At 40.4% G+C, this 14,003-nt stretch overlaps 1 pseudogene; it reads right to left on the reverse strand.

Annotated features, from left to right (window-relative positions):
- Positions 1–4,386: 4,386 nt before the first annotated feature.
- On the reverse strand, positions 4,387–4,950 carry LOC103602536 (annotated as a pseudogene).
- Positions 4,951–14,003: the final 9,053 nt, after the last annotated feature.

Genomic DNA, 14,003 nt, shown 5'->3' on the forward strand with positions numbered 1-14,003 from the left:
GCCGGGCGGGGCGGGGCGGGGTCTCTTTTTCCTATTACTGTAATGCACCACCTCAGGGGCCCTACCAGCAGTCCTCTAGCATTCCGCGTGGGGGTCGGGGGAGACAGGTTTATGTTGCATATAGCAGGACCCCCTCTACTTTGGAATGAGTACAATTTATTCCTACCAAAGGTAAGAAAGGAAGCTTATGTAGACACAAAAAGGAATCAGAAGACACAAAAATGAATTAGAAAATTAGGCTCATGCCGTATCTCTTTAAGGCTGAGTTATTTTTCACAGTCGATAAATGAGGTAGTGGTTGTAATCGCCAAAGCCAGACACTAACAAACCGGAAATGAATTAACCGATGTGAAGCACATGGCGTAGAAACATATTCACAGAAATGATAAGGAATGTTGGGGACGCATGGCAGAGTGACCAGGTAGGAGTAGGAGTTCTGAAGGCAGATACCTGGGATTCGATCCAGGGCACTTACTAGCTGTGTGACTTTGGACAAGGCCAGTTTCTCCATCAGTTTGGAGTATACTGTAAAGCAAATATAGTTCACAGGGCCTAGTTTCTTGTACTTTCAGGTTTAGTCTAATTTCTTAAAAGTACATATAAAATTTTGACCTTGCAAAAAACAGGGAATTTTCCCCAGGCTATAGTTTCTGTTGTAAGATAAAGAATTGTAAGACAGCAAGGTTGCTGGTTCAAAAACAGACAAGTTACTGATTGATATGTAAAGATACTGGGAAACTGTGTAGGGAGAAGGAATGTTTGCTAAGATCAAGCTTTCGTTGGTGGATCACTTAAATTTACCTTATGGAATGTCATCTGGCTTGTTTTACTGAATGTCACCAGCCTATATTGTTAAACTATAACCCCACCTATGTTCTCTTCCTGTAACTACCTGGTCTGGAGAATAAATGCAGGAAGAGAACCCCAATCATGGTTAATTTCCCAAATGGAAGGAATGCCTCTCTCTTGAGCGTTCAGGGAGATTAACCACTTCGAGGCTTCTCACTGCTCAGAAGAGATGGGCTTTGAGTAATCTTTTGTGGCTCCATCACCCAGGGGAAGAGGGGTGACAAATCCATGGGAGGCAAAGCAACACATCTGTACAACTGGGATGATAAAGCTTATCTTGGAGGGTGGCTGTTGTCACAGGGCACACAGGTCTGGTTGTCTGCCCTCTTTCAAAAAGAAACCACTAAAAAGTCAAATGTTAGTGAAAATGGAAGTCAGCTCTTATTCAGGAATACCGGTTACCTGAGGAGAAACGTTAGGTTAACCCACCTCTCCAGTAAACCTGAAGGAGAACATCCAGGCTAAAGCCATCTCAAAGACACAGATTTACTGAGGAGTTTTTAAAGAGGGGGCTGAAGGGGCCTGCCTGTGACTCACTTGGGAGAGTGTGGCGCTGATAACACCAAGACCTCAGGTTCGGATCCCTATATAGGGATGGCCGGTCAGCTCACTTCAGAGAGCGTGGTGCTGACAACACCAAGTCAAGGGTTAAGATCCCCTTACTGTTCATCTTTCAAAACAAAATGAAACAAAACAAAACAAACAAACAAAGAGGGGGCTGAGGGAACTGAAAAGCACAAAGGAGGGGACATGAGCCTCTGGGGCTTCATGAAAGGTCTCAGGTGCAAAGCCTCACCAAGACTTATCCTTGCTGGGTCCTGCTGGAGGGGTGTAATCAGCATGGCTTTATTGATGTCTTCCTTGGTTTTCCAGGATCTGCAAGTTTGCAGCTTCAGGCTGGCTGGAAAACAACTTTACATTCATGTAAATATCATCTTGCCCCATAAGCAAGGTTCAAAATATCAAATAAGTATGGTAAATTAGGGAACTCAGAGAAATGCATGCTGAGAAAAGAAAAAAAGAAAAAAAACCTGTGTCATTTTAAAACTTGCCTACAACCCATGCAGTTTTAGGTCCCAACATAGCTTCAGTCTTGCTTATTCCAACACTGTGAGTATTAGGATAAGGTGTGTAAGTACCTGGCACATGAACATGATAGGCTGATATATTACTCTCACACTCACAATTTTCTGGCACACACAAAAAAATAGCTTTCACTTATCTTCACCTTATTTACTATTTGGGAGGGTTAAAGTTTGGAGACTGGGAAATTCTTGATTTGGGGCCAAGGCAAAACAAGATACTATTGAGTTACTACCTTGTGCACAGCCTTGTGAATTTAAAGATGAATAAGCCCCATCCAGCCTCTGCCCTCAAGGAGCACACTTCCTTCTACCTATAAAATAGGCTTTAATTAATAATTTACTATAATGCATAGTGTTCTAAAATAGAAACATATAAAACAATAGAAACAATAGAAATGATAGAAAAGTATTGTTTACTTTGGCAAAATGAGTCCTGGATGCTTTCCTGAGCAAGTGATATTACCTTGAAGATTATGTAAAAATTCCTTGGTGGGCAAGTAGTAAGGAGAACCTTTAGAACTGCTGAAACAGAAGGGTGAGCTCTAGCAAATGTTCCTTCAGGTGGCTGTTAAAATGTACCCAGAAGGACAGACAAAATGAAATCACTGTGGTTAAAAGAGATATTCACATATATCCATCCTCCTCTCCACTGTAATCTCTACCTCCCATCCTTCCTCCAGATGAGCAGTGTTACGATGAAGTTCATTATCTTGTCAGTTTTCTGTGGTAGCTATGAGAAATTAGCACAGTCTTTGTAGCTGGCCTATAGGCCAGAAGTTCAACCTCAGTTTCATTTTTTTTTTTTACAAACTGAAGTGGAATAATATGGTCTTGTTCAAACGCCACCTCTTCAGAGAAATTCATTCTTATCCCATTATCCAAAATACAGCCCCAGTCACTCTTTGTTTCTTTGCCCTTTATTTTTCTTCCTAACATTTGTATCAGTCAGGATTACTCTATTGCTAATTAAAAAAAAAAAAAAAAAACTTTGGCTAATTTAAGCAAAAACTGAATTCGTCATAGATTATTATGTAGCACATAGAATCATCAGGAGGATTATGCATACTAGTTAGAAGCTAAGTTCCTAAAATGACACCACCAAAGTGGTCTAGTACAAGTACCACTGCAACGCGGGCAACACAGCTGCCGCATGTGTCGCCAACACCACTGGAGGTGGGCACAAGACACTGCAGTTGGACCTCACCCCTACTCCTCTGGCATGCTGCCACCTGCACCAGAAAGGATTTTAGGGGGTACTAGTTCTTCACTCACTCGCTTCCATCACATGTCAAGACCTGATGTGTTTGAAGTCAGGTAGTGAAAATCCTACAACTTTGTTCTTCTTTAGTTTGAATACTCTAGGCCCTTAGAATTTCTATAGAAATGTCAGAATCAGCTCTCAATTTCTCCAAAAAGTCTGGTGTAACTGTTATTGGGATTTTTAAAAAAAATTTAATCTATAGGTCAATTTGAAGAGAATTCATGTTTAATCACTATTGAATCTTTTAACCCATGAACTTAGTATATTTCTCCAGTTGTAAGTTGTTGGGAAAATAGAATAGTTTGCTCAGGGCCCTCGCCTCAGGTCCAGTTGGGTGTGGTTCAGCATCCTTTGTAAGCAAATTGTGTGTGTGTGTGTGTGTGTGTGTGTGTGTGTGTGTGTGGAATTAGTGTGCATGTGCACCAGTGTTTCTTTTTAATTTTGTTGCTACTCTTGTGTTCTTCAGAGAAAGAAAAAGAGAGAGGCAGAGAGAGACAGAGAGAGACAAAGAGAGAAGAGTTTTAGTGAAGCAGGTGGGTGGGCGTCGGCCTCGGGCCTCTGCCCAGCTCGGCCATGCTTTCCAACCTATGGCTCCAAGGACCCTTTGACCAGTTACCTAGCTCATAGGCCTGCATGAAGGGGTCTGGTGACCCAGCCTGGCATGTGAAGGGTTTGTGACCCAGTCTGTGAATAGGCTTGAGGGGTCTGGGAGCTCCAGACCCAGCCCTAGCTCAACCATTAGCCTGGTCGGTGCAGGATTACCGGCAGGTAAAAGAGCCTGACAACTGGCATGGTCACCTAGCTTTACAATTGGCGTCACAAACAGGATTAAGAGCTAGACAATTGGTGCTGTGAGGATTCCAGGCCTTAGCCTAGTCTGACATAAGTCTTCTGTAATTACTTTCAGAAATGTGTTGCATTTTTCATTGTAGAGGAACTACATGACTTATTCTTAAATGTCTTAGTTTTGGAAGCTATTAAAATAAAATTTTTACATTTAAATTTCCAATCATTTGCTGATTGTATATAGAAGTAAATGAATGTTAGTATTAATCTTGTGTTTTGCAACCTTGTTAAATTTTATTATTAGTTCTGATAGTTTATACATTCTTCCAACTCCCCCCCACCCCCCATCCCCACCCCCACTGGTGGTTGAACGATCCTTTATTAAAATATTTTCCTTTGTACTTCTTAACTAGCTGGGAATTCCACTGCACCACTGTTGATGTCATCTATGATGTCATGAGGACAGCAGCTATCAACATTGCAGCCAGAGACGGGGCAGTACCCAGGATCTCTTTAATAGTTCCAGAGAGTTCTCTGGCTAAAGATCTGTGCTGCATCTGTCAGGCAATGTTGACAATCTCGTCAAAAGTGATATTTCCACTGTGTTTAATGTTTTTTTTGTTTCTTTCTGTCTGTTGGTGGTTTCTTGAGGGCTCGGATGATCAAAGCAGAGGCAGAAGGTACCACCACGGTCTCGGCCGCCTGTTCTGAATGGTCAATTTCACTATAATCCTCAGACCTTTCCAGTCACTGGTTCCCTTGGCATTGTCATCACCAACCTTTTTTGGAGACTGAGCTGAGGGCTAATCTTGAGGGCTAGGGCAGTCAGGGCACTGACTTGCCACCAGTGCACCTTAGGTACACTACTTTGATATCGTTAGGGTCGAACTTAGGTGGCATGGTGGAGGCGGCTGGTGCCAGATGAACCTGGATTCAGGACCACCGAAGAAAGTTGCACCTTGGCTTTCTCTGAGCCCGAAAGCCGAAAGTAGATTCTTTTAGATTCTCTACATAAACAATTTTGTCATCTGTGAATAGAGTTTTACTTCTTCCTTTCTGAAATGTATGCTTTTGTTTCTTTCTCTTACTTTATCGCACTGACTAGGATGAACAGTAAAAAGTTGAATAAATGTGGTAAATGTGAAGATTCTCACATTGTTCCCAATCTTAGAGGGAAAACATCTGGTCTTCAAGCATGAAATATAAGGTTAGCTACAGGTTTTTCATATGTACCTTTTATCAGATTAAGGAAGTTCCCATCTATTTTTAATGTGTTGAGGAATTTTAACATGAATTTGGTGTTGAATTTTATCCACTGGTACTCATACATTTGTAAATGGTTTTTCTTCTTTATTCTTTTAATGTGATAAGTCACACTGATTGCTTTTCTAGTGTTAATATAACCTTGCATTCTTGTGATAAACCCAAGTTGGTCAGGATGTATTCTCTTCTTTTATACAGTACTGAATTCAACTTACTAATTTTTTTTTTTTTTGTCTTTTCCGTGACCGGCAAGGGGATCGCAACCCTTAGTGTGGTGCCGCCCACACTGCACTCGGCCAGTGAGCGCACCGGCCATCCCTATATAGGATCCGAACCCACGGCGGGAGCGTTGCTGCGCTCCCAGCGCTGCACTCTCCTGAGTGCACCACGGGGCTGGCCCAACTTACTAATATTTTATTAAAGATTTTTGTGTGAATGTTTATAAGCAATGCTGATCTGTAATTTTTTTTTTTTTTTTTTTTTTTTTTTTTTTTTTTTTTTTTTTTTTTTTTTTTTTTTTTTTTTTTTTTTTTTTTTTTTTTTTTTTGTGAAGGTTTGGCGTCAGGGTAATCCTGGATTCAGAAGCTTTCCTTTCTCCTTTCCTTCCTTGATGAGTTTGTGTAAGATTGGCATTATTTTTTCCTTAAATGTCTGATAGAACTCAATAAAACTGTCTGGGCCTGGATGTTTATTTCTAGAAATGTTGTCGATGACAAATTGTTAATTTACAGGTATATTGCTATTCAGATTTTCTATTTTATCTTGTGTTGGATTTGGTAAGTTGTAAATTTTAAAAGAAATTTTCCATTCCATCTGTTGTCAAATTTACTGGTGTTTTTGTATAGGGCAGGGAAAAGAAAAAACAACAACAAAACAACAAATTTACTAGCATAAAATTTTTCATTATATTCGTTTATTAATTTTTTAGTGTCTGTAGGACCTATTGTGATATCCCTTTATTTTTTATGAAATGTGTAACTTAAAAGTTATGAACCAGGGTGGATCGCAGGAGCCCCACATCTGAAAGGGCACTCGTGCAGTCTAGTTTGCCTATTCTAAAGAACTCAGCTGGGCCAATAGGTAGAGACATTGGTTTATTAGACTTACAGGGAGGTGCTGATGGCAGCCGGTCAGCTAGAAATCTGCAACGCTATGGGGTAAATAAACAGTTATATAGTGAACATGTTGGAGTGAGCAGTACTGAAGCCATATTGGGCCCTAAAGCTGCCGGGCTACGGAGGAGGATTTTAAAAAGGACAGTTTTTTCCTCTTCATTCTTTCTTCCCGTCCCCTGACTTTCTTATCTCGCTTGCTAAGTAGGAAAACAAGGCAGAGAAGCTAATTAGTACTTTGCAGAGCTAACAATTCTTTCTTTGAGACTTGTAGAGTTTTGAGAAACGATCAAGGCCAAATGACTGAAGCTGACCTTGGGCACCAGCCAAGTACACCGGCGCAAATCAGAATCTTGCAGGATCCTGAGATAACAGCGAAGATGAGAACAGAAACAAGGTGAGGCCTCGGCAAGACCTTGTACCTGACCCACAGAAATGGACCCCTCGTAACTCACCTCTCCTGCTCTCCTGCTTTTCACCTCCCTCATTCTATTCCCTCAACCCTTTAAAAACCCCTCAGTAAATGTAAATCTCTGAGATGGGATAGCCTACCATCTCCCTCAGCTGAATACACCTGCTTTTCTAACACCAACCGTTTGACTTCTGAGGTTTTTTTTTTGTTCTTTTTTTTTTCTTTTTCAAAGGGGTGGGCAGCTGGACCTGAGTCTGGTAACAAACAGATCAAAGGAGAGGCGTGAATCATTCGCATGCCTATGCTTAGACCCTCATCCTACTCAGAGCTCACAGGAGATCTGGCTGAGTAGATAAGTTAACCCCTCCTGACACCAGAATAGTTAACATTACTGTTCTAACTTCATTTACATGCTAATTAATTTACTCCTGGCTCCTGCTTCTCACTGTCTTCCATTTGTTTTAAAGGAGGCATGCCTCTCCTTGGGTAAACACTACCTTGGCCAGGGCTAGTTTCCCAGGGGGGAGGGGGAACTCTGGTATGAACACGGAGTGTAGATATGTCTATGTCCCACATTTACCTTACACAGGTATTTGGCAGAAGAAATTTCTAAGCAGCAAAGCATTCAGGCAGCTGTGTAGATACTTGCGACAGCCAACGCTGGGTTATGGCAGAAAAGGCATTATGTAAAGTCAGAATTTGTAATTAAAAGGGAATCCGAGAATAAAAAATTGGAAAACTCTCAGCCTGGCCATGTAAACAGTGAAAAAAATGTGGTCAGAAGAAAAATCCAAGGGTGTAGCCTGGGAACCATTGGTTAAAGAGATTAGGATAGAAGGAAGAGATTACCAAGAGAATGGAAAAATACCCTGAAGGCATTTCAGAGACCTTCAAGGCATTCCCTCCCATCACAAGCCCAGAGTCCTAGGAAGAATAAACGGTTCTGGGGAACAGGCCCAAGGCACCCTCCAGGGGCTCACTGCCCCAGGGGAACCTCAGGATGCTGCTCCCTACACCAGCACCCTGGCTGCTCCTGTGGCTCCAGCCGGGCTAAATTGATCCCAGGTGCTGCTGGACCTGCAGCTTCGGACACTTGGCAATGTCCACATAGTTAGTCTACAAGCGTGCAGAATGCAAGAGCTGTGGAAACCTGATTTTGAAGGATGTATGGGGACCCAGGAAGAGAAATGTTGCAGGAGCGGAGTCACCACAGAGAACCTTCACTAGAGCAATGCCAAGCACAAATGTGGGGTCGGAATTACAGCAGAGAACCCCCACCAGGGCCATGCCTAGGGGAGCCATGGGGGCAGGACTGCCATGATACCCCAGAATTGTAGAGCTACCAGTATGCAACGCCAGCCTGGGAAAGCTGAATTGTGGGCTGAGCCCAGAAAAGCCATAGAAGCGGGGATGCCTGAGGACTTGGAGGCCAAATCCCACATCACTGTGTAGAGGATGCCCAACATGTAGCCAAGGTAGATTATTCCCCAGCTTTAAAATGTAATGCCTGCCCTACTGGGTTTTAGACTTGCTTAGGACCTATTACACCTTCTTTTGGCCTATTTCTCCCTTTTTGAGCGGGAATATGTACCTTATACCTGTCCCCCATTGTATCTTGGAAGTCAATAACTTGTCTAATTTCATGGTTGAGACTTTGGACTTTTGAACTGAAACAAGACTTTGGGGATGAAATAAATGTATTTGTATATGAAAAGGACATGAGTTTTGTGGGGGTCAGGGCAGGAATGCTGTGGATTGAATATCCCCCAAAGCTTATTTGAAGCTTGACCTCCATTGTATCAGTGTTAAAAGCGTGAGAAATACAATTACGGTATTTGAAAGGTAGGGCATTTAATAGGTGATTATATTGTGAGGACTATGCCCTGGTGAATAGATTGATCCATTCGTGGAGTAATGGACATGTTTCTGTTGGCTTTACAAGGGAAGCAACGGAAAAGGTTAACTCTCTTGCTCAGCCCATTCTCACCTTGTGATACTCTGCATCACTGTGGAAGAATATCCCCTCAGCAGATGCACCCCTAGGACTGTAGGCTTCTCAGCCTCCAAAACTGTAAATTTCATATCTTTGTAAATTACCCAGTTTCAGGTATTCTGTTATAAGCAACATAAACAGACTAATACAGGCAGTATAGCTAGGGGTAATTAATCTTGTTGGTCTTTTCAAGAAAATAACCTTTGACTTTTTACATTTTCTCAGCTATTTGCCTTTTTTCTATATCACTGATTTCTGTTCTTATCTTTATTTTTTTCTACCTTCTACTTTCTTTTAATTCACTTTGCTTTTATTTTTCAAGCTCTTTATGGTGGAAATTTAGGTCATCGACTTGAGCCCTTTCCTCTTTTCTAATCTTAGCACTTAAGGCTTTAAATTTCCCTCTGCACTGGGCCGGCCCGTGGCTCACTCGGTAGAGTGCGGTGCTGATAACACCAAGGCCGCGGGTTCGGATCCTATATAGGGATGGCTGGTTTGCTCACTGGCTGAGCGTGGTGCTGACAACACCAAGCCAAGGGTTGAGATCCCCTTACCGGTCATCTTTTTAAAAAAAAATAAATAAATAAAAATAAAAATAAATAAATAAATTTCCCTCTGCACTGCATTAATTACATCCCATGAATTATTGTTCAGTTTGAAATATTTTCTAATTTCCCTTGTGTTTTCTTCTTTTACTCATGGGTTAATAAGAAGTGTGTTTCTAATTTCTAATTATTTAAAGATTTTCCAGATATCTTTATACTGATTTGTAATTTAATTTTATTATTGTCAAGGAACTATTCTGGAAGATTTTAATCTTTTAAAATTTATTGAAATTTGTCTTATGGCCCAGCATGCGTTCTATCTTTGTAAACAGTACTATGTGCAGTTGAAAATAATAATATTCTGTACTTGTTGCATAAAAGTCAATTAGGTCAAAGTGATAGTTTTATTTACATTTTCTATGACCTTACCTATTTGGTCTAACTATTTTATCAATTGCTGAGAGAGAGAGATTCAAATCTCCAACTATGATTTTGGATTTATTTATTATACTATTTAATTCTGTCAATTTTTGAAGCTCTGTTAATATATATACATACACACACAGACACACATACAGACACACACACACAAGGGAACTTCAAAGATTTTGTACAAAAAATGGAATTAAAGGATCAAAATAAAAAATATAAACGTTATTTCTCAACATAATCTCCATCAAGTTCAAAACACTTTCGTAAGCGATGATACCAGCCATTTAGTTCATCTTTAAAGAACTGAGGGTTCTGGGAATTTAACCCTGTAAATGAAGTCTTTTTTATATTATTAACTGAAGAAAAATGGGTGCCCTTTAAATATTTTATAAGATTAGGAAACAAAAAGAAGTCAGAAGGAGCCAAATCAAGACTGGAAGATGGATGCCTAATGATTTCCCATCAAAGCTCTCACAAAAATGCCCTTGTTAGGCTGGCCAGTTAGCTCGGTTGGTTAAAACATGGTATAATGACACCAAGGCCAAGAGTTCAGATCCCCTTACTGCATTCAGATGCCCCTTACTGGACTACTTGCACCTTTTGTTGGCCATTGCTTTGATTGTGCTTTGTCTTCAGGATTATACTGGTAAAGCCATGTTTCATCTCCTGTTACAAGTCTTCAAAGAAATGCTTTAGGATCTTGATACCACTTGTTTAAAATTTCCATTGAAAGCTCTGCTCTTGTCTGCAGCTCATCTGGACACAACGGTTTTGGCACCCCTCAAGTGGAAAGTTTGATGAACTTTAATTTTTCAGTCAGAATTGTGTAAACTGAACCAATTGAGATGTCTATGGTATTGGCTATTGTTTGTGCTGTGAATGGTTGGTCCTCTTCTAGAGCATGAACAAGATTATTTTCCTTGCAAATTAATATGGATGGGCTTCATCATCAACCTCATCTTGTCCCTTCTTATTCATTTGTAAACTGCTGATTTCTTTGGGGCATTGTCTCCACCAACTTTTTGTAAAGCATCATTGATTTGCATCATTATGTGGAGTATACTTACATTTATAAAGCAAATATATTTCACAGAGTCTAGTTCCCTGTAGTTTCAGGTTTAGCCTAACTTCTTAAAGGTACATATAAAATGTTAAACTTGCAAAAGACAGGAAACTTTCCCCAGGCTAAAAGTCTCTGTTGTAAGATTAAGAATTGTAACACAGCAAGGTTGCTGGCTCAAGGACAGACAAGATACTGATTGATATGTAAGGATACTGGGAAATTGCTGTAGGGAAAAGCAGTGTTTGCTAAGATCAAGCTTTTGTTGGTGGATCGACTTAACCTTTTGCAAATTACATTATGGAATGTCACTTTGCTTATTACCAGCCTCTATTGTTAAACTATTACTGCACCTATGTTCTTTTTCTGTAACTTCCTAGTGTGGAAAATAAATGTGGGGAGAGAACCCCAATTCATGGTTAATTTCCCAAGGAAGGAATGCCTCACTCTTGAGGGCTCCAGGAAATTAACCCCTTTCGGGTCTCTCACTGCTCGGAAGAAATGGGCTTTGAGTAATCCTTTTGAAGTTCCATCACCCAGGGAAAGAGAAGTGACAAATCTGTGGGAGGCAAAGCAACACCATTATTCCACATGAGCCTCACCATAAATGTGCTGTTTGTTCTTGCTTCCATTTTAGCAGAATTCATGATGCTCTGAGAGGGACTCTTTTCAAATTGATGTCTATCCTTCTTAGTGCCTTAAACTAGATCCTGTTCAGACATGTTTTAACTAGTTAGTATGAGTTTATTTGGATGTCAAAATATTTTGAAATCCACACAGTTTTTTCATAACATGCATTTTCCATGTACTTTTTTTTTTTTTTTCCTTTTTGTCTTTTTTCGTGTCCGGCAACGGACCGCAACCCTCAGTGTCGCGCCCGTACCGGACCGGGACCGGCAACGGGATCGCAACCCTTGGTGCTGCGCCCGCCCCTCGCTCAGCCAGTGAGCGGGAACCGGTCTGTATGTGGGATCCGAACCCTTGGCGGGAGCGCTGCCGCGCTCCCAAGCGGCGCACTGTAGCAGTGGGCCACCGGGCCGGCCTTCCATGTACTTTTTGAAGACCCCACGTACATATGTATGAATGGTTGTTATATCTCCTTGATGAATTTACTCATTTACTATTGTAAAATTCCTTTATTGTTAGCAATATTCTTGAAATATACTTTATTTGATATTAATGTAGTCACTCCAGCCTTTTCATGTGTATGGAATGCATGGTAGATTTTTTCCCATCCTTTTATTCTTAACCTATCTGTGTCTTTATAATTAAAATGTATCTTTTGTAGATAGGATATAGTTAATTTTTAAAAATCCATTTTGACAATCTCTGCCTTTTAATTTGACCAGATTTAAGGTAAGTATTAACATGGTTAGGTTTAAGCCTATCACATTATTATTTGTTTTATATCTCAATATTTTTTATTCATTTGTATCTTCTTTCTTACCTTGAATGGCTTAATTGAAATTTTTTTTTTAGAATTCCATTGTAATTTGTCTGTTGTCTTTTTAGCTATATCTTTTTCAGTTATTTTTTAGTGGCTGCTTACAATACACATTGGATTACAATTCCTAGCTTTTCTGGTCTACTTACAGTTAACATTATAGCACTTCATGTAAAATGTAAGAAATTTTCAGTCAAACAGATTGCCTTACCCAGTGGCCACCTCCTATCCCTCCATTCTTTATAATTTAGTTGTCATATGCATTATATCTACAAAGATATAAAGTTCATAATGCAATGTTAGACTTTTTGATTTAAGTGGTCATATGTATTTTCTTTAAGAAAAACCAGTCTTTTACATTTACTTACATATTTACCATTTTCAATGCTTTTTATTCCTTCTAGAACATGTGAATTTTCCAATTGATGTCACTTCTCTTCAACATGAATTACTTTCTATAACATTTCTTCAAGTGTAGGTCTTCTGCTGATGAATTTTGTTAGTTTTGTTTTTGTTTTTGTTTTTCATCCCTGAATGTCTTCAATTTGTCTTGATTCTTTAAGACTCTTTTTTTTTTTTTTTTTAAAGATGACCGGTAAGGGGATCTTAACCCTTGACTTGGTGTTGTCAGCACCACACTCAGCCAGTGAGCGAACCGGCCATCCCTATATGGGATCCGAACCCATGGCCTTGGTGTTATCAGTACCGCACTCTACCGAGTGAACCACGGGCCGGCCCTTTAAGACTCTTTTTATTGGATATAGAAATATGGATGGAAAGTTGTCCTTCATTCCTTTTAATGTGTGGCTCTACCATTATTTGACTGCTATAATTTCTCTAGAAAAATGAATGAATTTTGTATTGGTCTCCTGTATGTAATTACCTGGGTTTTTGTTTGTTTGTTTGTTTGTTTTCCTGGCTGCTTTCAGAATTTTCTTTTTATCTTTGGGTTTCAGTAGCTTACTTATGATGTGCCTAGATGTGTGTGGGGAGGGGTGTGTGTATGTGCATTTATCCTTCTCAGAATTCACTGAGCTTCTTGAATTTTCGGATCTTAACCCTTGACTTGGTGTTGTCAGCACCATGCTCACCCAGTGAGCTAACTGGCCATCCCTATATGGGATCTGAACCCGTGGCCTTGGTGTTATCAGCACCACACTCTCCTGAGTGAGCCACGGGCTGGCCCCTTCTTGAATTTTTAAATTTATGTGTTTCACCAAATTTGGGAAGCTTTTGAATATTATTTCTTCAAATTTTTTTTCTACCTCATTCTTCTGTCTCCTTCTTGCACTCCAATTGCATATACATTAGACCTATGTATTCTAATTGCATATATGCTAGACCTTTTGATTTTGTCCCACAGATCATTGCAGCCCTGTTTACTTTTAAATTTTTTTCTCTCTGTTCTTCAAGTTGGATTATCTCATAGTGACCTAGCTTAAAGTTTACTGACTCTTTCATCATCTCCAATTTGCTGCTGAGCCCTTCCAGTGAATTTTTTATTTATTACATTTTACTTTTTGGTTCTCAAATTTCTATTTTTTTTTTTTCCTTTTTTTCTTTTTTCGTATCCGGCAATGGATCGCAACCCTCAGTGTCGCGCCCGTACCGGACCGGGACCGGCAACGGGATCGCAACCCTCAGTGTTGCACCCGCACCTCGCTCAGCCAGTGAGCGGGAACCAGTCTGTATGTGGGATCCGAACCCTCGGCGGGAGCGCCGCCGCGCCCCCCACCAGCGCACTCCAGCCGCGCGCCACCG

The sequence above is a fragment of the Galeopterus variegatus genome, unplaced genomic scaffold (genome assembly GCF_000696425.1).
Source record: "Galeopterus variegatus unplaced genomic scaffold, G_variegatus-3.0.2 Scaffold114, whole genome shotgun sequence".
Classification (NCBI taxonomy): domain Eukaryota; kingdom Metazoa; phylum Chordata; class Mammalia; order Dermoptera; family Cynocephalidae; genus Galeopterus; species Galeopterus variegatus.